Source organism: Callorhinchus milii, unplaced genomic scaffold (assembly GCF_018977255.1).
Source record: "Callorhinchus milii isolate IMCB2004 unplaced genomic scaffold, IMCB_Cmil_1.0 Scaffold11, whole genome shotgun sequence".
NCBI classification, from domain to species: Eukaryota; Metazoa; Chordata; class Chondrichthyes; order Chimaeriformes; family Callorhinchidae; genus Callorhinchus; species Callorhinchus milii.
The window spans coordinates 19318623-19339610 of NW_024704752.1; the positions used below are offsets into that span (position 1 = coordinate 19318623).

At 39.4% G+C, this 20988-nt stretch overlaps 1 protein-coding gene across 1 annotated transcript in view; it reads left to right on the plus strand.

The window, feature by feature from the left end:
* The window catches only part of LOC103175760 (inactive N-acetylated-alpha-linked acidic dipeptidase-like protein 2), a 251184-nt gene that overhangs the window by 29740 nt on the left and 200456 nt on the right, over positions 1 to 20988 (plus strand). Inside the window, exon 4 of the mRNA XM_042339243.1 lies at positions 16444 to 16524. The gene's annotated coding sequence lies outside the window, so the exon portion shown is untranslated. The remainder of the gene's footprint in view (positions 1 to 16443; positions 16525 to 20988) is intronic.

The window sequence follows — 20988 nt, forward strand, 5'->3', positions numbered from 1 at the left end:
CATTCAATAAATCATGCAAGAAAATTAAGAGATTTATTAACGAGTCTTTAGTGTGATGAAACGGGGGAATTCTGACCACAAAAATTATTTGTCCAAAATAACTAATGGGTGCAAGAGGTTTTGTGTGATAGTCTGTAGCTTAGTGGTTGGAGCACTCACCTCGCAAGCGAGAGGACCTGGGTTTGATTCCCGGGCAGGGCGAAGCGTTGGGCAAGTTTCCTTACTCCACACGCCTCTGTCGCCCACAAAATATACAGTCAATTCACTTTACAGTATATTCTGTAAAGCGCTTTGAGACGTTTTGAAGATGTGATAAGGCTCTATATCAAATGCAAGGATTATTATTATTATTTATAGTTTGCATGTGTGTAAGAATACAGCTCCTGAAATTCAGGAGCAGACTAAATTTATATTCAACGCTGTACATTGTGAATTCTGTATCCTGTCTTGAATAGAAAAATATGCTGGAAGCATTATTGATGGTGGCTGGGAAACAGCTTCACGTTTCTCCTATACTAATCCACACGATACAGGGAGCACTTTTGATGTGTCAGGAAAGCTCTACTTCACAGACTTCTCAAAGGTGATGGATTTGTCACTGAAGACATTAAAAGCAGGAATTTTGAAATGTTCTGAGGTTCTTCGGGAGACCGTCTGAAGAGATTGTGCAGGTTTACACTTTGTTCCAAAGTTTTAAGAAATTGTAGAGAATCTGAGTTTGCCGAACTGTGAAAAAGGAGTTTTGTCAATAATGCTGAAACTCTGAAGGTAAATCAGGAGCGACTCTGATTAAAAGAGTAATTGACCCAATTTCAAACAGTCTCTCAAGGTTAAATTGTATGCGTTCCCCCTGGCCCTTTGTGTTTCTTACAGCGAGAGGATTGTAAATGGATGGTGGTTGGTTGTAGACTGTAAACCGCTGGTCTTTGTTGTCAAATTCTGGAATTTGGCAGTGTGATTAAAGGCTACGAAAATCTATAAGAAGATTATGACAAGTAGGGTAATTGGTAGCCTTTGGGTATGGTGCTCTGCTAGGATGGGGAATAAAAAGGGAATGAACATTCACTTATGGGAACAACTGTTGGCCATTGAAGGATAAGACCAGAAGCAAGAGCACCACGAGTTTATCCAACAGCAGGTACCCAATGCTTGTTATAATAAATCACGACATTTTATTCATTGGCCTGTAATTCATGTTGGATACACTTTCTAATTTGTTCAGTGTGTACATGGCTTCCCTTGCTGCAAAGGGTTCGTATTATACACACACGTTGCCAATAGGAAGAGGCTTCCATTCAATTACTTTTTTCCCACCATCTAAATTGAGCTTGTGTGCTCTACATGTTGTCATGGTTAATGTCATTGACCGAAAATTATGAGAGAGAGAGAGAGAGAGAGAAAATTGCAGCTTTAGGCCTATTAAGTAGTATCATCTGCACTCAGTCACGCAGAACAGAAATGGTCTGTTAGTTGATGTGACTCACATCGTGTTTGTAGAATGAGGAGTGCCCAGGTTCTGCTCTGCTGTTTGAAGCTCAGTTAAACCTTTCAGGGAAAGATCATTGTTTTTTTTAATCTTTCCCAACCAAATCCTACAGGAAAATCTGCCTTGATTTGAGGCAATCGTGTCGTGCTGCTATTATATTTTGTCCATAATTGATTGCAAGCAATTGGGAGTGGGATCTGGATTGTGCAGAGGAGTTTTATTTATATTAAAGACCGGTTTGTTTTGTGCTTCAGAATTGGTAACTCTTCGCTGTGCTTGATTCCAATGGGATGTGCACACAGACAACATGCACACAGAGCTTGTTCGAACACTATCATTCTTATTTATTCTTGTGGCGGAAGGAAGAGGACAGGTTGGGATGAACTAATTCGTCCATGATACCTCTGAAATCTTTTGTGAATTCTAATTTTAACTGTTTTTAAAAATGAGGCGATTTTGATTTTTTTTAAAAAAATGTAGATTGGAGAAAGTTCCATACTTGGAGCTCTTATCACAAACAAAGGTTTTTATATTGCCGAGAAGATTCTTATTCTCAAGATTTTCTCTGCCAGAAAGTCTAACTTGGCAGTTATTTCACAGTTTCACACTTTTACTGAAACAATGGATGTGAACTTAATTGTATGAGTTAGAAGATCATTAGTAAGTAGGTCTTCATCATGTTGAAGCAACAATCATTATAAATGAAGGAAACATCAAGAAATGCCTTCAAAGAAATAATGCTCCAAAAAACTAACAAACAGGTACATTTAACGTAGTGGAAAATTGATGGCCCAATAAATTGGGTGTTTTATTGAAGTCCAAGACTACACGTTTTGCTCTTCAGTCCAATAGCCTCAACACTCTGAGCACCGTATGAACAAAGTTCTGTTAATTCAATGTTAGGATATCAAATCGGTAAATGATACAGTTCAAATATACAGTCTATATTCCAATCCCTAAATCGTGGGCTTCCAAACCCGCTATTCAGAATTTCGAGTATGACTCCCATATGTAAGGCAGACTCCTCTTTTGTCCATCTGATGTGCCATTAATTCAACATCCCATCCGGCATATTCACATTATGGTGATCCCTGGGCATTGTTTTGACCAACAAGAAGGCAGTGCTCACAGTGTAGTGCTCTGGCCGATGTTCCTCCTCATCCAACTGCACTACAGAAACATGAATTGTTCGGTCATTTCCCTGCTGCATGTGGAACCTTACAGATGCAAATTAGCTCCAGTGGGTGACATACGACAGTCACGGTACTTCAAAGGACCCCATTGTATGAGGAAATTTGATACGTTTCAATATAATAAGGTATTATGTCAAAAATGTGAGGACGCTGGCAGCAGAAATTTCACCAACACCCACGCGTGTGGGAAGGGAAAATCTGCTGAGCTCGTATGAGGTGGGTTGGAACAGTTTGTGGTATTGACAGACAGACCTATCTTGGCCTCAAGGCCCCCGTAATGAAATTGCCTTTGATAATTGAGGTAGAAAAGTGGATGTAGTTTCTTTAGAAGAGTCCCAACATCAAAAGCAATACCGTATTTTTAAAGCGATTTACTGTATTAGGGGAATTGAGGCAAGGGATTTATTGCTGAGAGTTGGCACAATTTCCCACGTCAGGCACAGTGTCAGGAGTGAGGTGTGGTTAGTCACAGAGTAAGGCTACTTCTGCTCTACTCAATTTCTACAAGAGGAACTATCTATGTGTCTTGCATTCTGTGAAGGGAAGAGAAGAGAGCGACTAAGTCCCAGCGCTCTTCCAGGTGAAGTCTCATTGCGATTTTGCCTTAGGCGATGCTTAAATGTTTGCTTCCACTGTTTCAGGTGTTAGAAACGTGGGTTATGTTGTGCCCACGGTTTTGTTCGCAAAGAATTCTTCAATGTGACGGTGACGGTGCAGAATGTGAGGGTGAGGGTGGTTGTGTTGGTGCAGCAGTTGTCTTTGAGCACTCCAAGGCAGGTGGCTGTGCAATCTGCTTAATACGAGTGTTGATAACAATTATTATAATGAGCATTGCATCAACAGGATAACAGGTGCGGCCAACAATGCAGACTGTAACAGATGTTGTGAGCTTTTTCTTTGCTATTGCTGTCTGTAAATAGAGGTTTCATATTTGCTTTCTGTGCACAACAGTTATTCATTATCCCCATCAGAATTGTTTTTCTTGGCTGGTTGCAAGGAATCGGGTTCTCAACCTAGAAAGGATGTCTGATCTTTCAATTACTTTTCTTGCCACACCTTTGGATCTCCAAACTGAGAATGCCTCTCACCACGTCGCTCAAACACTGTTTCCCAATCGTGAGAGAATCAGTGTTAAATGTGTTGGAATCGTTAATCCTTGCATTTGATCTCGTGCCTTATTACGTTTTGTTTCTGGTCAGTCGGGTGTCTCACACCATGTGGGAATCCAACATCATGCTCAAGAGTATCCAGTTTGGTTTGAATACCCTTTTAGCAGTGTGATGGGTTTCCGTATGTGTCAGACACCCAACTGACCCACCCCATCCCCACCACCAAAAAAAAATCACATTGCTGAGATGTCTCAAAGTGCAGGGCAGGAGTTATTGTAAAGTGTAATGACTGTATTTGTCGGAAGGTGATGGACTTGAGAATCACAAATGCAAGATAAAAACAACAGTGGACCAAAATGAGTCAGCCAAGTAAAATGACAATAGTGACAGAAGGATGATTTTTTATTTTTAAAAGTGATTAAAATAAACATGTTTGAAACCCTAAATTGAGAGTAGGAATAATGGATGGTACTCGCCAAGCAATCAACAATTAATCATCAGGTGTAGATTTCTGTAAAGAGATTAAGCAATCAGTCGAAGAGCTTATTGCATTTGTTAGTTTTTTTTAAAAAAAAGATTTACCTTGTATTTGTGTTTCTCAAATCCATCAGCTTCCTATATATACAGTCCGGACACTTTTTAAACAAAATTATTATCCTTGCATTTGATATAATGCTTTATCACGTCTTCGAGATGTCTTAAAGCCCTTCACAGGACAAACTGTAAAGTGCAGTGCCTGCATGTTTTGTGGGCAAAGCAGTCACTTCACAGTAAATGCTGCGCTTCGAGTCATGTCAGCAACACATCTATTCTGTCCCCCCAATAAATATCTTATTCACTGCAATAAAAAGAGAGCGACATCTTTAAAAATTCAACGTGAACAACAGCACTTAAACCAGCCCCTTATCGACAAGGTTGGTCTGCTTCCAGGCTTTTTTTTTGCCAGTAATGCTGTGAAACTAGTTGAAGTTTGTGAGTGGTGCAGGTTGACTTGTCCTCTAATTCCCCTTTGCCTCAAATTAAGAACTTGTTCTTGGCATGTTCTCTCCAGACGGAGAGGTGAAATTGGAAGCTCAGTTGATGGGAAATCATGAGGATATGCTTATGATTTGGGGAGACACTGGGCCAGTCTGTCCATAGAGGATGTGTGTTATCCTTACATTTGATATAGTTCCTTTCACATGAGAAGAATGTTCCAAAGTGCTTCACGGGATATTCTACAGGGAGATCAAAAAGTTGTGATACCATTACAATGTCTAATAAGTCTTTAAAGATTATGAAGAAATAAAGTAATTATTATTAAAATGAATAGTAAGTATCACAAATTTCTGGTCACCCTCTATAAATGATAGTGACTAACTATGTTTCAACTAACACAAAATGTGTTGGCACATCTGTGTTAATATCATTTTGCTGTTTGAATGGTGATCACAGCATTTTTTTTATCAACACCTTTCATTAGGTTTTTGGTATGTTTGTTATGTTTCTTGTTTTGTATCTGTACAATGTCACCATTCAGCAGAAATGAGATTCAGGATTGAGAAAGGCAAACTTTGGTCCTCAGCTTTGCTGAATTGGATTTCTGTTTGTGAGCCTCAGCATTATCTGTTTGAAATGTAGGGTTTTTTTGCAAAGGACACACTATATGAATGTTTGAAGATCAAGGGAAGAACTTTCTTTATTTTTTTAGCAAGAACTTGTTGAACCAAATAAAAATTTGTGAGTTATAGCGCTCTCTTTCAAAAACAGAACAATGACATAGAAATTTGTTTAATGCTGCCTCCTCTAAATCCTGCGAAGTGTTTTGACATGTCCTCTCAATACAAACATGCACATATTATTATAATGATTATTATGATATTACATTGTTTTAATAAGAAAAAAGCCTTGTAATACTGTTGCATGTCTCGTTTGTTACAAGTGATCACAACAGTTGTCATTTGGGTGGAAAGACAGCAGAAGGTGAGATGGTAGAACACATTTGGGCTGAAATAATTAATGACGAAAGGAGCAGCAATGATTTGCCAACTGCCATTAACCTCCAGCTCAAGGTGACATGGATAGAAACAAAATTTATGCATGAAAGAAAATGGAGAACTGCAATATAATAGCAGGGAAGTTTTCCGTTGGCAATGCCAAATCAGGCCTTTTAGTGGAGTCCTGTAGCTCAGTGGTTAGAGCACTCGCTTTGCAAGTGAGAGACCTGAGTTCAATTCCAGGCAGAGGGAAACCTTGGGCAAGTTTCCTTACTCCACACACCTAATGATAATCCCTCCAAAAAACAAAACAATAATAAATTGGTCATTTTCAATCCATGACTGTTTGTGGGACATTGCTGTGTGCAATTGGCTGCCGCGTTCGCCCACAAATATTCAGTCAATTCACTTTACAGTATATTCTGTGAAGCGCTTTGGGACGTCGAGAAGACGTGAAAAGCGCTATATCAAATGCAAGCATTATTATTATTATTCTTTGTATTGTTTGTCCCCCAATGGGTCCTTGATAAGGACAATAGAAGGATTTATTAAATAGACAAAACTTTTTGTTTTACATCACGAGCAACAATTTTTTTTCTACATAACAAGCAACTATTAAATGTTACAAAATGTGATTTTGTTTTTTTTGCTAAGCACAGCTATCCGAGCAATCTCAGTACAGGTCTCGGTAGAAACTGGAGCATTCACGGTTCTTCTTCACCCAGCTTCTCCCAGTGTCCTGACCAACACTCCCCTGAATAACATTGGTCATTTGCTCCGTGGCTGTTGAAAGGACATCTCTGTGCACAATGGCTGCCTCGTTCACCTAAAAAACACGTGGGCATTACACTTTACAGTACATCCTGTGAAATGCGTTGTCTACCTGATGTCAAAGGAGCAGTATCAAATGCAAGGATTATTATTAATAATAATAATACACTGTAGTAATAATAATACAGCCAACAATAGTTTGAGACCACACTTTAAAATGGTCTTGCTGAAGGTGGAGCACTTGAATGGAAGTGCATTTTAGCCGCTCTACAAAAAAAATTGTTGTGTTGAATCCGTGCTATTACTGAGATATATTCAGTCTACAGAATTCTAGTGTAACGAGGGCACATGGCAAAGCCCTGAGGATAAAAAAAAAGTCAGCCTAATTTCAAGAAACCAGATGTGGATCTTGGATTTTCCTGTTGAATAAGCTGTAAAATACAATCACAGTGCAGTGTCCAAACCTGCATATATTTAACTAAACTAGGATTATAGAGAATGCTTGAGCGAAATTTAATAAAAGTGCGCAGTATCTCAACAACAGAAAGTTCTTGATAGATCACAAGGAGCACTATCGATTGGCATTCAGATCAATGCACATGTTTATTGCATGCACACAGATGACCACATTTTCACCGAATTTACTGGGTTTTTGTTTGCTTCAAATATTGTCCCATCCAATTTTCTCCCTTTTTTTGATGTGAAAAACGAAAAAGACTTCTCGATGCACATGAAAGGACGTAAAGGTCCCTCCTACTACATTGCTGTGTCTTGTGACGTACATGCATTTGCCATATTTTTACATTGTTTAATTTTGGTAGCAAAATGCAGGTACAGTATTATTCTAATGTCAAGCTTGGTGAAATAACTGTCGTGGGTACCAGTATTTGCATAACTGCAGTTATCACCAGAATATTGATTTGGATATAAAACAAAATTATCTCATCATTTTCTAATTTGCAAGAGTAAAGTTATACTTTATGCCACGCTGGAGATTCTGAGACTGGCACCATCTTAACATTGGCCTCAAATTGATTGAAAGGTAATTTACATCAAATAACTGAAGCTCAGGACTGTGATGCCATTACTGAAAGAGCTTGATCAATCTTTACATGTGAATTTTAGTTTGTGATCCACCCCCCCCCCCCCACCCCGCCCCGCCCTAGGTTAGGATTTTCCCGACTGCTGGAGAAATTACTGCCTGACTTTGACTTCGCAAGAAAACTCTCGTGCTGTAGCCTGTGTCTTTGTTGTTAATATTTGATTACCTCGACTTCCTGTTCGTAAGGATGGGGTGATCCTTCATCCTTGTCCAAACTTCTGCCTTAAAGAGCCATTTCATTCGAGTCAGGATCCCACGGTTCATTAGCAAGCAAATGTGTCTTAAATGGTCATATTGTTAATGTGTTGGAGGAGCAGAGAGACCAGAGGGTCCAGATGCACAAGTCGTTAAAGGTGGGAATACGAATAGAGAAAATCATAAATAGAGTGAATAGAAATTGAGGTTTATATATAATATAGTGTGTGTGAGAGAGAGAGAGAAAGATACAATGCATGTGAAAGGAAGTCATGTTCAATTTATACAAAACATTAGGTAGCTGTAGTTGGAAGTATTGCATCCACTTTCAGGCATTCATTAGAAAAAAGACAGTTCATTAGGATGATACCAGGAATGGGAGGTTACATTTACATGCAGAGATTTAAAGAGTTTGGATTATTTTCTTCTTCAAGTGAGAAGTGCAAAGGGTGAATCAATATTATAAATAGTTTTGAAAGGGAAAATCGAGAAAGACTATTAGAGTGAGTGACACTGGCATGGAGCCTGACATGGCAAAGTTCTTGGTGCTCCACACTCATTTTGTTTAGCACACGATTTCTTACCTGACAATAATAATAATTATAATAACAATAATCCTTGCATTTGATATAGCGCTTTTCACGTCGGGAGGACGTCCCAAAGCGCTTCACAGAACACACTGTAAAGTGAATTGACTGTATATTTGTGGGCGAATGCGGCAGCCAATTGCGCACAGCAATGTCCCACAAACAGTCGTAGATTGAAAACGACCAATTTTTTTTATTATTTTTGGTTTTGGAGGGATTATTATTAGGCTCTGTGTGGAGTAAGGAAACTTGCCCAAGGTTTCGCCCTCTGCCTGGAATTGAACTCAGGTCTCTCACTTGCAAAGCGAGTGCTCTAACCACTGAGCTACAGGACATCCACGATACATGTATGTCGCAAAAGTGGCACAAGATTAACTTCCTTAAAAAGCTATAAACATTTAATTTGAATCAGAAACCCACACAGCAAGCAAATGTGTCCCAAAAGGCTGTGGATGTTGGATCCATTCAAATTTTCAAGACTGAGGTGGATAGATGTTTGCTAGGTCAGGGGATCAAGGGATATGGGGCAAAGACTGGGATTTCGAGTTGAGGTACAGATCAGCCATGATCGAATAAAATGGCAGAACAGGCTCGAGGGGCCGAATGGACTATTCCTGTTCCTATGTTCCCCTAAAAAAACAAAATTCTCTAAATTTACGTTTTTGTGCAGGATAACTTTGGAGGTCATTGCCAGTGTTATTTGCAGTTAGTGGTGCCAAGTTTAATTCACAAGCCATCAGCCATTGGGAGGAGTGAAACCACAACAAGAGCTTGCTTTCATGTGGGATTAGTCCTTGAGGTACTTAACCATCCATGACCTGAGATGTGATCAAAGTTATGTTGCGTTGCTCAAGGACAAGGGAAGACTGTGGGGGCAGTTCTGAGGCAAGCTCGCCAGATGGAAAGTTCAAACCTGCATGTGTCACGGAAATGTCCGAACTGTAAAGGGGTTTCTATAAGCTATCAATCATGGCTCACTTCTTCTCCATAAATAGGCAGGAGAAGACAGGGATTGGGCTTTGCTGCTGAACCACTGAGGTAATTACTGCTGACTTGCTTAGGTAACTTCCCTTGCTTGCCTTTGAGATTCACAAGCCATTTTAAAACTAATGACATGCTGGGTTTGAGCAATGACTTTGCTATCTCCAGCTCCTCCTTACAATAACCAGAAAGACAGAGTGAATGTTTTAGAATTCGCTTTGGTATAAAATAATTGCTGTAATATTCAAGAAAAATTTAGTGTTGGAGCAATTACTTATGTACGCAGGGGACTAATTAACCTTCGCCATGTTGACTTTCTTCCCGAGTTAGTAACCTTCAGTCATTTAGAAAGATTGGCTTCATTAAGTGTGGATTTGCTCACTGCCCATAAAGCCAGCTGATGGTGGTAAAGCTTCCCCACTTTTAAAGCCTTGAATCTGAAATGGTTTGCGTGTTGTGAAGCTTGGAATATATCTTGCGAACTATGTTTTTTGGGGAGGCATTTATTTCAGTGTGATACTAAAACTGGAAGATCTTATGTATCCTCACATTCTACATCTTCACCACAGTGTAGTGATCACTGCGTACCAGTAGAATTATTGACCTATTGGGTGGTTCAAGGGACATTACACTCCTAACTCAGGAGCAAGGAAAATTATAGTTAGTGTCGTCCGAGATAAAAAGGTAAAAAAATATAAACTGTATATCTTTAGTTTGAATTAAATCTACTCAGACCTTGGTGCTGAGCTGACTGACTGTTAATAGATTTTCTTTCAGTTGAACTGCTCAGCATTCTGACCACCATCAGTCTGTTGCCTGTGAGAAAGTAAAGCGACCGCTAGAAGCCATTAACGACCACCTTAGGGTAATTGTTTAGTGCCCATTTTCAGTAAATCTGAGTGGCAGAAAAGGTGGGTTTAAGGTGGTGTTCAGAATAATAGGTGTTGTGATACATTACCAGGGACTGTGTGATGGAGGGAGGTTTGGGATGAGGTGCGCGAGAGATTCCGTGTACACTTGGAGCTCGATGCAGTTGCGCATCTAGAAACATAGAAACAGGAGGAGCCATTCAGCCCCTCAAGCCTGTTCCCCCCACTCTATAAGATCATGGCTGATCTATACCTCAATTCCAATTACCCGCCCTTGCTCCATATCCCTTGATACCCTGACCTAATAAATATATATCTCCAACCAAAATCATAATGGGATTTTAAAAACTCACAAAGATGGTGAAATTCCTGTAGAAACGGTCTTAAAACTAGGAAGTATGACAACATTTGATTGTTTCTGCGAAGGTCATTTGCTGCATATTTGTTTCTCACCAGTTCTGAACAGCAAATTTTAATGTCCTCTCTCTACTGCACTGATTGACAATAAAAACACAGTATAAATGCTGCTTGCAGTGAATTGCCAAAACCAAGTTGTTCTGCAACAAAATCAGTTTTGTACCGCCCAAGAACATTCATTTTGATGACTAGGTTCACAAGTCAGTTAGAAACACCATACAGGAGAATTTTTCATGGACATGAACGCAACATAACAAACACATGGCAGGTGCTCACCTACAAAACACACAGTCATTACTGTTTAAAGTATATCCTGTAAAGCACTTTGAGATGTCCTCCTGATATGAAAGGCGCTATATTCAATGCAGGAATTATTATATGCACAATATTCACATCTCAGCAAAAGCTCTGGTGCCTGTATTTTCATGGTGTTTAATTTTCTGTTAATTCTAAAACACATTAATTATAATTGAAATGGGTAAAGTTTTAGTCGTAGCCTTAGTTTAAATGAACGAAGCCCTGACCATCGATGAAATGTAAATCTCCATTTTTTTAAAGAAAAATTGGAAACTTGAAGAAAGTTTTAATTAACCAGAAAAGTAGATCCTGCTCGTTTCAGGTTCTGTTTCAGTGGAGGATTGACTTTTCTTTCCCCTCTGTTCACTAGGTTCTAAATGTCTCTTGTGTACTTACATGTTTGTTTTGCTTCTAAACCCATTTTTCTCCGCTTGAGTGGACTCCTTCTGGCTGCACCCTCTTGTTATGGGATTTGATATCCAATGAAAATACCATTAATTGTGTCCTTCGATCTGTAACGCAACTCATGCACATGACGAGCACCTTGTACTGTTTATCAACTGTTCTCGTCACAGTGATCCAACAAGAATATAACTGGTTTGTAGAGGCGAACAGTGAGGAATGTTAACATGTGTCTGGAAAGGTTTGGTGCCTTTAACAACCTTGAAGTCACAGCCACATGAACCATTACTTTTCACCCTCAAGCCCTTGTCAGTCAGAGCTGGGAGCTGAGCAGTGCAGAAGTCAATACACAAACACATGTGCTCCTAAATGTAACCTCTGGTGGACAAACCTGATTATCTTTACAGCACGAGTTTTGAGAAAATAATAGTTCTATAGTATTGAAACCAGCTCCTGGAGCTGCTGGGTATAAATCAGAGGGAAAATTGCAACAGGAATAGAAAGTTGGAAGCTGCAATTAGCTCAGGAGATGTGTTGGGAACATTGCAAATTAGACAGTGCTCTCCTGCTCCAGGTGCAGATCCCAATGCCTGGCTCCCTCCTCTGTCAGGAGACTCTGCTGTTAAAGCGAGTCGTGCACCTGGAGCGCTTCAGGAAGAAGATACTACACATAACCAGAAGGCAATGTTGCCTGACCATCCCAAGACTCGGAGATGACTTCTGGTGGTCATAAATGTCTCCGTATTGCCTACACTTTGTGTTTCTCCGTTGAAGTTAAGTATTTCAATAATTCTTCGATCCTTGCTGCACAGCTTGACAAACACTTAATTGCTGATCTTGTGTGAGTTGCCTCGGGGTAGGTTTGTGAAGGCAACGTGAGAAAGCAACAACTTTTGCCAAGTCTGCCTGGAGCTGCTCACTGATATCTTCGAGCATAGGCAGAATCTTGTCCATCACAATATTTCAACCGAGAGGCATTTTTGCTACGCGATGCACAATTTTCGCCTTATTGGGGAAGTCGTGAGAAAAAAAAGGTGTCAGCAGAACACGGGATAGCACTCTTGATAGATTCACCATCCGATCAAAAATTACAGTACTTCACAAAGCAGTGCGAAATGTTAACTCTTGCTGCGTCCAAATGGGTTGTTGGTCTCTTACAGTGAGTGCTGTCATGTTGAAAGTGGGGGGGAGGGGTGAAAGTTTGCTAAACGTAATTCCAGAAACAGAATGATTACGTTCACTTAAAGCTGGAGTTTCTGAAAGTGTAATGTAGCATTCTGACGCTGTGATCCCATCGAATGTTGAAAGTTGCTGCAGTTAACTAACAATATAGTATAGAGGGAGAAGTCCATTGGTATTGCACACTTAATCATGCTCACTGCATACAAGAGCTGTTTCTGTTCTGAAGATACGAATGGGGAAATTATATCGCTGTCTGGCAAACGTTCCCGCTGCTTGTCCAGCTAGGAACATCCTACCCATTAGGGCTTTAGCTTGCAGAGTTAACAGGAGCTGAGTAGAAGGATTCCCTGCCTCCAATGACTGATCGAATGGGTAAATGTAAGTTGCTGGCACTTCAAAGACAGAGACACAGACAGATATTGTTTTTGAAATTGGGAGTGTGCTGCAACTTAAAACTAATCAGCATTTTCAATGGTCTAAGAGTTTAATTTCATACATATAGCTATGTCTACATTCAGCCAATCCCCTGAGGACTCTTGCACATCTCAACAAAGACAAGGCTTTTTTGTATTTTGCTTCAAGGAGTTTCCTCATTAACATGAGTGGAATGCAGATCATATCACTGGAGTTCCACGTATTTCATTGCTGTAACTTAAGTTGCACCTCACCATAAAACACACGATAGAAATTTACGTTGAACATCTCCTTTAAACTGAATTGTTCCACCTTCGTTGCCTTGTAAATGTGATCTGATGTAGGTTGACTTATCAAATGGGAAGATCAAGGCGTATTCTTAGCGATGCATTGAGAGGACCTGTTTCTCTCCCCTGGAAAGCAGTCGCTTTGATTGCAGGTTAATACAGGTATTGAACTTTGAGAATTAATATCTTTGAAAATTAACGCCAGAAAAACAACTGCAGACTCCAAGTGTGGAATTCAGCGCTAGTCAAGCAAATCCAATCAGACTGGTTACATAAAACTGGAACATAAAAGGAGCTGTAAAAAACACGAGGTGTGGCATAACATTCGCAGAAGGTTCTGTCAGGTATAATAAAGGTTGGTGTAAACAAAAGATTGAATTTGACTTGAGCAGATTAACCGGTTATAATTGCACCAATCTATTTCGGAACCAGCTTGGTTTTGTTTGCTTCGGTAGGTCAGATTTTGAATGGTGTTTGCTCTTAAACCTTAAACTGGATATTTTATCTGGGTTATTTTATATGTTGTTTTAGTGCTTGTTGTAGCTCCTTCCCCTACATGGTTCTCTCTGAATTTTTCCTATATTTATTGCTGAAATTATCTGCACAAACAGGTTAGTGCAACTCACTCTTCTGATTCACCAGCAAATGTCTTAAGGGCGAAATCCAAGGCAAGTTTCCTTACTTCACACGCCTCTGTTTACCTAGCAGTTAGTAGGAACCCGATTGTTAGTCGATTGGCGGTACTTTTTCCTGGGGGTAATAATCCCTTCAAAAAAAGAGTGCTCACTCGATCCATGACTGTTTGTGGGACACTGCTATACGCAATTGGCTGCCCCATTTTGCCCACAAAATACAATACAGTATATTCTGTGAAGCGCTTTGAGACGTTTCGAAGACATGATAAGGCACTGTATCAAATGCAAGGATTATTATTATAATTATTATTAATCTTATTAAATGTAGGTCAAATGTATCATTCACGTTTCTCTGCCCTGCACCAAGTGGCCCATCCAATGTGGGAATGCCAATATCAACAACAACAAATTACATTTGTGAAGGGCCTTTATTGTTGGGAAGATGTCCCAATATCATTTGGGATTCACGTTGGAAGTCGCGTCCCCTCGATAAGATGTCAATCTTCAGCTTTGTATCTGTTTGTGTTTAATTTCTTTTGTGGTCCTTTGTGGCTTTTGCATTTATAATTTAACTCTATTAAGGGGAATTTGAGGAGAGGGTGACCCCTTTAAAAAGCTCAGATGTTACCCTTGACCAGATGTTTTGAAACAGCTTTGATTAGAAAAATAATGCCATGGGATCCTCTTGTGGGGCACCAAACACTTGAATGTAAATTGAAGTGTTTTGTTTATCAGATTGTCATGATAACTGTATTATCTCCATTACTGTTATGACATGATTTCCTAAATCAATAATGCGGAGTGCAACTCACAAGTGCCGCAGTTAATTTTACAAGTCCTATTCCTGCCGACTGTGATAATTACAATGGGAGTGTGGCAGAACTGCTCTATGCTGGAGGGTTCATTGAAGACCTGAAGACTCGTGTTAAAATATAAATCTCGAACGACAATTACACTCCCGTGTTTCTATTTGGAACAACATTAAGGGGGTCAGTTTCCAACTCTTGGAAAATGCTTCAAGAGTTTAAAAGTTCAAGTACTTTTCATTCTTATCTCTAGACGTGTGTGTGTACGTAATAAGACTGAAGAGCAAAAATGTTTTAAAATTGCAATGAAAAAGGGCAGTTGCTTGCCCTGCTTGTACTGGTGGATGTTCTTCATTTGGATGAACAGTCTTGATTTCCCTTGAAATACATTACTTTCACTGACACTCTGTGTGCAACTGCTGTGTTTGTAGGGCGTCATGTATTCGGATGTATTTTCATTTACACTTATTCTTACCGATTCTATATATAGAATTTATATTGAGCCAATATAGATTCTAGTATTCAAACATTAGGACTGAACCGTTGGGCAAGTTTCCTTACTCCACGCTCTGTTTACCCAGTAGTAAGTATGAACCCGGTTGTTAGTCGATTGGCTTTTCCAGGGGTAATAATCCGTTTAAAAAAAAAAAAAATTTGGTCACTCAATTAACGACTGTTTGTGGGACGCTGCTGTGCGCAATTGGCTGCTGCATTTCGCTGACAAAATATACAGTCACTTCACTTTCACTTTTCACAGTATATTCTATGAAGCACTTTGAGAAGTCTGGAAGATGTGATAAAGAGCTACGTCAAATGCGAAGATTATTATTATTTTTATAGTAGAATGAGGGTTTGATATTGTAATGCTTCGTGAAGGGTCCGTTTTAGTCAAATTCAGCCTTTGAGACTGTTGTCGGCACAGATTGCCCATCAGCCATCGGAGCAAATTGACTGATTTTTTTAATATATTAGAAATAAGTTAATATTTCCCCAATAAGAAATAAGTACAACCATTGCGTTGCTCTTTTATAAAAGCCAGCTCTAAATTGGCTTTGGTGAGAGTGGGTTGGGAGTGAGAAGAGTTGTGTAACTGTCCAGAGGAATTGCTGGTTTGTCCTTATTTTGTTTAATGGTTATTTGGTGGTGAAAGACCTGTGGAAAACAGTCAGAGGGAGCCTGCGGAGTGCATAGCAGGGTTAGTTAGCAGAGTGAAAATGAAGGACTTTGATTACCATCGCCAGGCTTGCAGTTGTGGAAGGGATAGAGGAAACCAGGAAGTCCTGTCCTGCTTCAAGCAGCAAATTGTAACGCTTTGAATCTGATTGTTTCCCTTGTAGGAAGTGATTCTGGAGAGCAAAGTGCTGTTAATTTGTCAGGCCTGATTTGCATTTCACAAAACAGAATAAGCCAGGGTCTTGTTAGACATACTTCAATTACTTCCTTTATTGTAGGCTCCATTGTTTTTCCTGCGATAGTTGTTAGGATAATAGGCCTACATTTCCCGGGGTCATGAGTCTGACCTTTATTTTAATAAAATCGCAGCATCAGCAATGTTCTGAGCATTCTCGCTCTCGCCTGTAGTTAATCATCAGAGGATTGTTTCAGTTTTCCCTATGTCTATCCTCATTTCCTTAAGTATTTTTCGGGAGATCCCATGTGGCCCACTTGCATTATGAATATTCAAGCATTCGTTTTTTTAATGACCGTTTAATTTTTAACCTCCACTTTTTCCAGGAGCTCAGATGGATCCTGGTGTACGACAAGCAGCTTGAAAAGACCAAAACCATTGTCCTTCTGGGTCCAGCGCTAATTGTGGTAAGCCAACACTTTGTAATACAACCGTGGTTCCCTCTCGCTGTCAAATCGCACTTAACTTTCAGCCACCCTCCCACTTTGCTAATGCAAAACCATCAGCTTTCAGATACATAAAACTCCAAGATTTGCTTTCTCTGGTCTAATTGTTTCTCTTTCCATATATCTGCTTGCGGCATCTCCGTGTGTTTGAAGGGGATTCTTAAGAAGCCACGAATGAGATTTTGGTCTTAAAGTTGATTTGCCGCTCTGCTCATCTGTAGTTATTTTCCCCAATGTTTTTGGATCAAACACAGTCCCACGCACATCATGTTTGTACTGATCACAAGCAACCATGTGATTCTTCACTTTACATCATTCTTTAAATGATTTAAATTCACAATAATTATTAACTGGTCAAAAGTGAACCCACTTTTGTCAAGCACCTTGATCGAGAGCATCATTTTGTGTTGGTCACAGGTAGCAGCCCTTTCTCTATCATATTTTTGTTTGATCCCAGATTTGGACAGAGGATGGATTAAATAATATACATGTGTTTAAGAGGAAGCTAGATATACTCATGCGGGAGAACGGAATAGAAGAGTATGGCAGGGAATAAGGAATGGGTGGAGACTCGTGTGAAGAATAACAAGTAGGGCAGAAAGGCATGTTTCGTGCTGACAGTGTAAATCTATGTTTAGTCAGAAGGCTATGAGTTCAAGCCCCAGAATAGGATTGAAACACATAATACAGGCAAACTCCTGTGCAGTGTGGAACTGAGAGTGTGTTGTTGGATGTTTCTATTCTTTAGGGAGCTGGTGATTTAGATAGACATTAAAGGTTACATGGTCATATCTCATAGAGGAGCAAGGAATCCTCCTAATGTATTGGCCAATATCAAAAGGCACCTAATTACACAGTTATTGGTCATTCATCCCATTTCTTTTCGTGAGAATGCGCTGGTAGAGATTAGCTGATTCATTTGCCTATTAAATCGTCACCACACTTAAAAGGAACACATGGAGAGCGTTTAGCTCAATCATATTGCTAATATGTATTTATTCTTATAAACATTTCATACTGTGTTAAAACTATTTCCCCACCAAAAAAAAAGTTAATTACTGTAGCCAACAGTATAAGGAAACATAATGAAATGGCTAATGTCTAGCTCACTATAAAATATTGGATAGTGTCCTGCTGATTGTGAAGAGCCAGGCACAGCAAGTCCTGCGGTATCTGAGGATGTGGTTCCAGTTTATTTAATCAGATAAAGGATAATTTTAGTCAATAATTTTAAAATTTGTATTGCTGTGGTCTTTCCTTATTTCACTGCGTTTCGCCCACAAAATACGCAGTCAATTCATTTTACAGTTTATGCTGTGAAGCGCTTTGAGACGTCTCGAAGACGTGATAAGGCGCTGTATCAAATGCCAGGATTATTATTGTTCCCATTTCCCAGACAGTATATTGAAACCATAAGAATTGAGGACAGCTCAACCCTTCTCAACTGACCTGTCTATCACCCGGTGAACACCCTCAAACCCATAATCTGCTCATCATGTTTCTTGATGTTGTCACATTAGAGCTGTACAGAGTTATTCTGTGACTCTGTAGAAGACCTTCTTGTTAGGATGTGTCTACAGTCACCTACCCCTTCCCCACAGCTCAGCATCGGGCTCCGCCACTGTTAAATGCTCCGGCATGAAGGGCGCTAAGTAAACGCAAGTTGCTGTTGTTACAACGCCCTTCTCTGTAGCGTGGCTCCATCAGACAGTAAGCCACCAGCCGTCCGCAAGCTTTCAATCAACTTTCAAGAGATGGATTTTACTTCACATGAGGGCACAGCTCTGGTATATGTTTCAGCTAAATTGATGGATCAAACCTTGACTGTGGATAATATCATATTTTAACAGTGAAATGTTTGTAACCAGAGGGATGAATTTGAAAAAAAAAAGTTGCATTTGTTGTATTGATTATGAAGATAATGGATGTTGTTCTACTGTTTGCAAGGATTCTACCATGATCCCAGTGTGAGTGTCTGAACTTGCTGATGCTTCACTGACTCATGATTAACTACTTTCAGGAGTCGAGCACCAGAACCCTCTTGGAGGCAACTCAGGCCTTTACACAGGCACCAACAACAGGTTTTTTTATGAAAAGGTGAGGTCAAAAGGACCGAAGAGCCTTCTTCATCCGAACCGATCTTGTGAAGTGTGTCAGACCTGTTAGAGGATTTCCTTGACTGCGCCTTTGACCATGACACTGCATGTGGTCACCATCATCCTTCCTCAGGGTAATGCCACAGGCTGAGGTTGCACCAATTTATGTACAGAAATATTATTTCTCATTGACGAGACCGGGACCGGCCATCTTTAGTCTACCTTTCCTATTCACTCTCCCTCCAGACAGTACCATTACCCTCCCGAAATTGTCAACGCTCTTCTGCTCCATTCCCCTTTATATTTTGCAAGCTTCCTCTCTTTGCAATTGTGCGACAATGTTTATCTGGTGCTTTTCAGAAGCGAATAATGGATCTTGCTGCCCATGTGTAACAGACAGGCGTTTTGGCCCTATTGTACTTCACCAGTTATAATAGATTGCAGAGAAAGACCTTCACATGATCTGATCTTCCTCGCATCTGCTGATTCCATTATTGCTTTGAAGAGTTGTTCTTCTAGGCTTGTTTTAATGTATGCTAAGGTAGTGTAATCACAGGTATGTTTGCTGCCTAAACACCCGGTTTAGTTAATTTCACCACTCAGTTATTTTCAGTTTATTAATTGGTTATTATGGCAAACAAAAATACTCAACCTTCTCCCCAAAGGTGCTTCACACAAACATTTTTCCCGCAGATTGAATTGTGGCACATGTACTTTTTCTCACACAAACAAGTTTCGAGGGAATCAAATATTAGACCGACTCAATGTTTGTGAAAATGAATACGAGGGCTTTTTTGCATTTGGAGTCAAATTGCATTGAAGGACACATAAAGAACCAATTCTACCTCGATAGTTGGCTTTTGAGTAAAACTTTAAACCTGTCAGCCAGTGGAATGATGTAATATTCCCCCGGCAACATTTTTAGGCATCAGGAATATCTTTATGGTTAATACCAATATTTAATTAATTGACTTATATTGATAAGGATTCATTTGTTCTGCTAAGAGGTTTCAAGGGGTATTTTAGTAATAGTCATGCTGGTGTATAGATCATTGCTGCGTGCATAAAACCAGCACCTAATTAAAACAGCCCCTTTCTAAGCGCTGAGCAGATTGGATACACAATAAATCTGGAGTCATGAAGGATTAACTTGGCAATCAAACTGAATCAATCAATCAATCAATTGACTGAAATTCTAACCTTCCAGTGGAGGAATTCACAAAAAAAACTTATCGTGTCTTAAAAAAGACCGAAACTACTAACTGTAAACCCTAGATCAATTCAAATAGAAAACTCTTTGAAACTGTCCCAACATGATTGCAATCATTTACAGTTTCCATCGAAACTACTTTACAGTTTCTATGTATCGAGACAATTCAGTTTTTTTAAATTAAAAATTATCTTAAATTAGAAATTTACAGTACCTTGCCTGACAGCTATCCAATATTTTGACCGTGGAGCAGGTTTTTCCAACATAGTTGTAAATTGTTTGCATGGTAAACCCAGTTACATTTGAATTTGTGCCAATGTATAAATCTATCATGCATAGTTTATAAAGGATCTGCTGGGAAGAACATTATTTCACTAGCGTTTCATATGAGCAATATGTTGGAGCTGCATCATACCCAGAACTGATCCCAAGTTGACATTTCAATGTTGAACTCATGTCAGAAAATTATAGAAAACTATGTCAAACATTTATTGAACATCGCAAATGGAAAATGGGTTATAAATTAATGTGCACACAGCTTAACAATGATTACATTTGCACCGAGATTAAGTTGAATGAATGAACTGGCCTTTCTTTGGGTCGTTAAGAAATATTGCTTCACCTTTCTTTCACCTCTGCACTTTGTACATTCTATGACGTGATAAGGCACTGTATCAAACACAAGTATTATTATTAGTAGTAGTATTATTGCAATTAGATGTCGATAGAACTTTTTGTAAGTGGAATCCGTGAAAAAATTTAACAAAACGACTAACAAAGAGGAAAAGAATCGTAAGTAATTGTCATGAAAAGAATCAAATACAGATTAGCTGTTGGATTTTACTGAGCGGTCCGGTGTAAAAACATGGCATTTCTAGATTTATATGGCAAAAGCTGCCCTAAAAAACTGAAACAAAATCATTTGATATCCATTCACAATGATGAGCTTTGAAGAATTAAATGGAAAGACTTATTAAACACCCAGTTTATGTAAACTCTGAATTTTTTTAAAAGAAGTTTTTTTTTGCTCTGAGAATTATTTTAGGAGTAACTACAAAAACATTTCTGTGCCACATAATAGTGCTTTCATATCTGGAAGAGAGATCTGTGCTGCCTGGT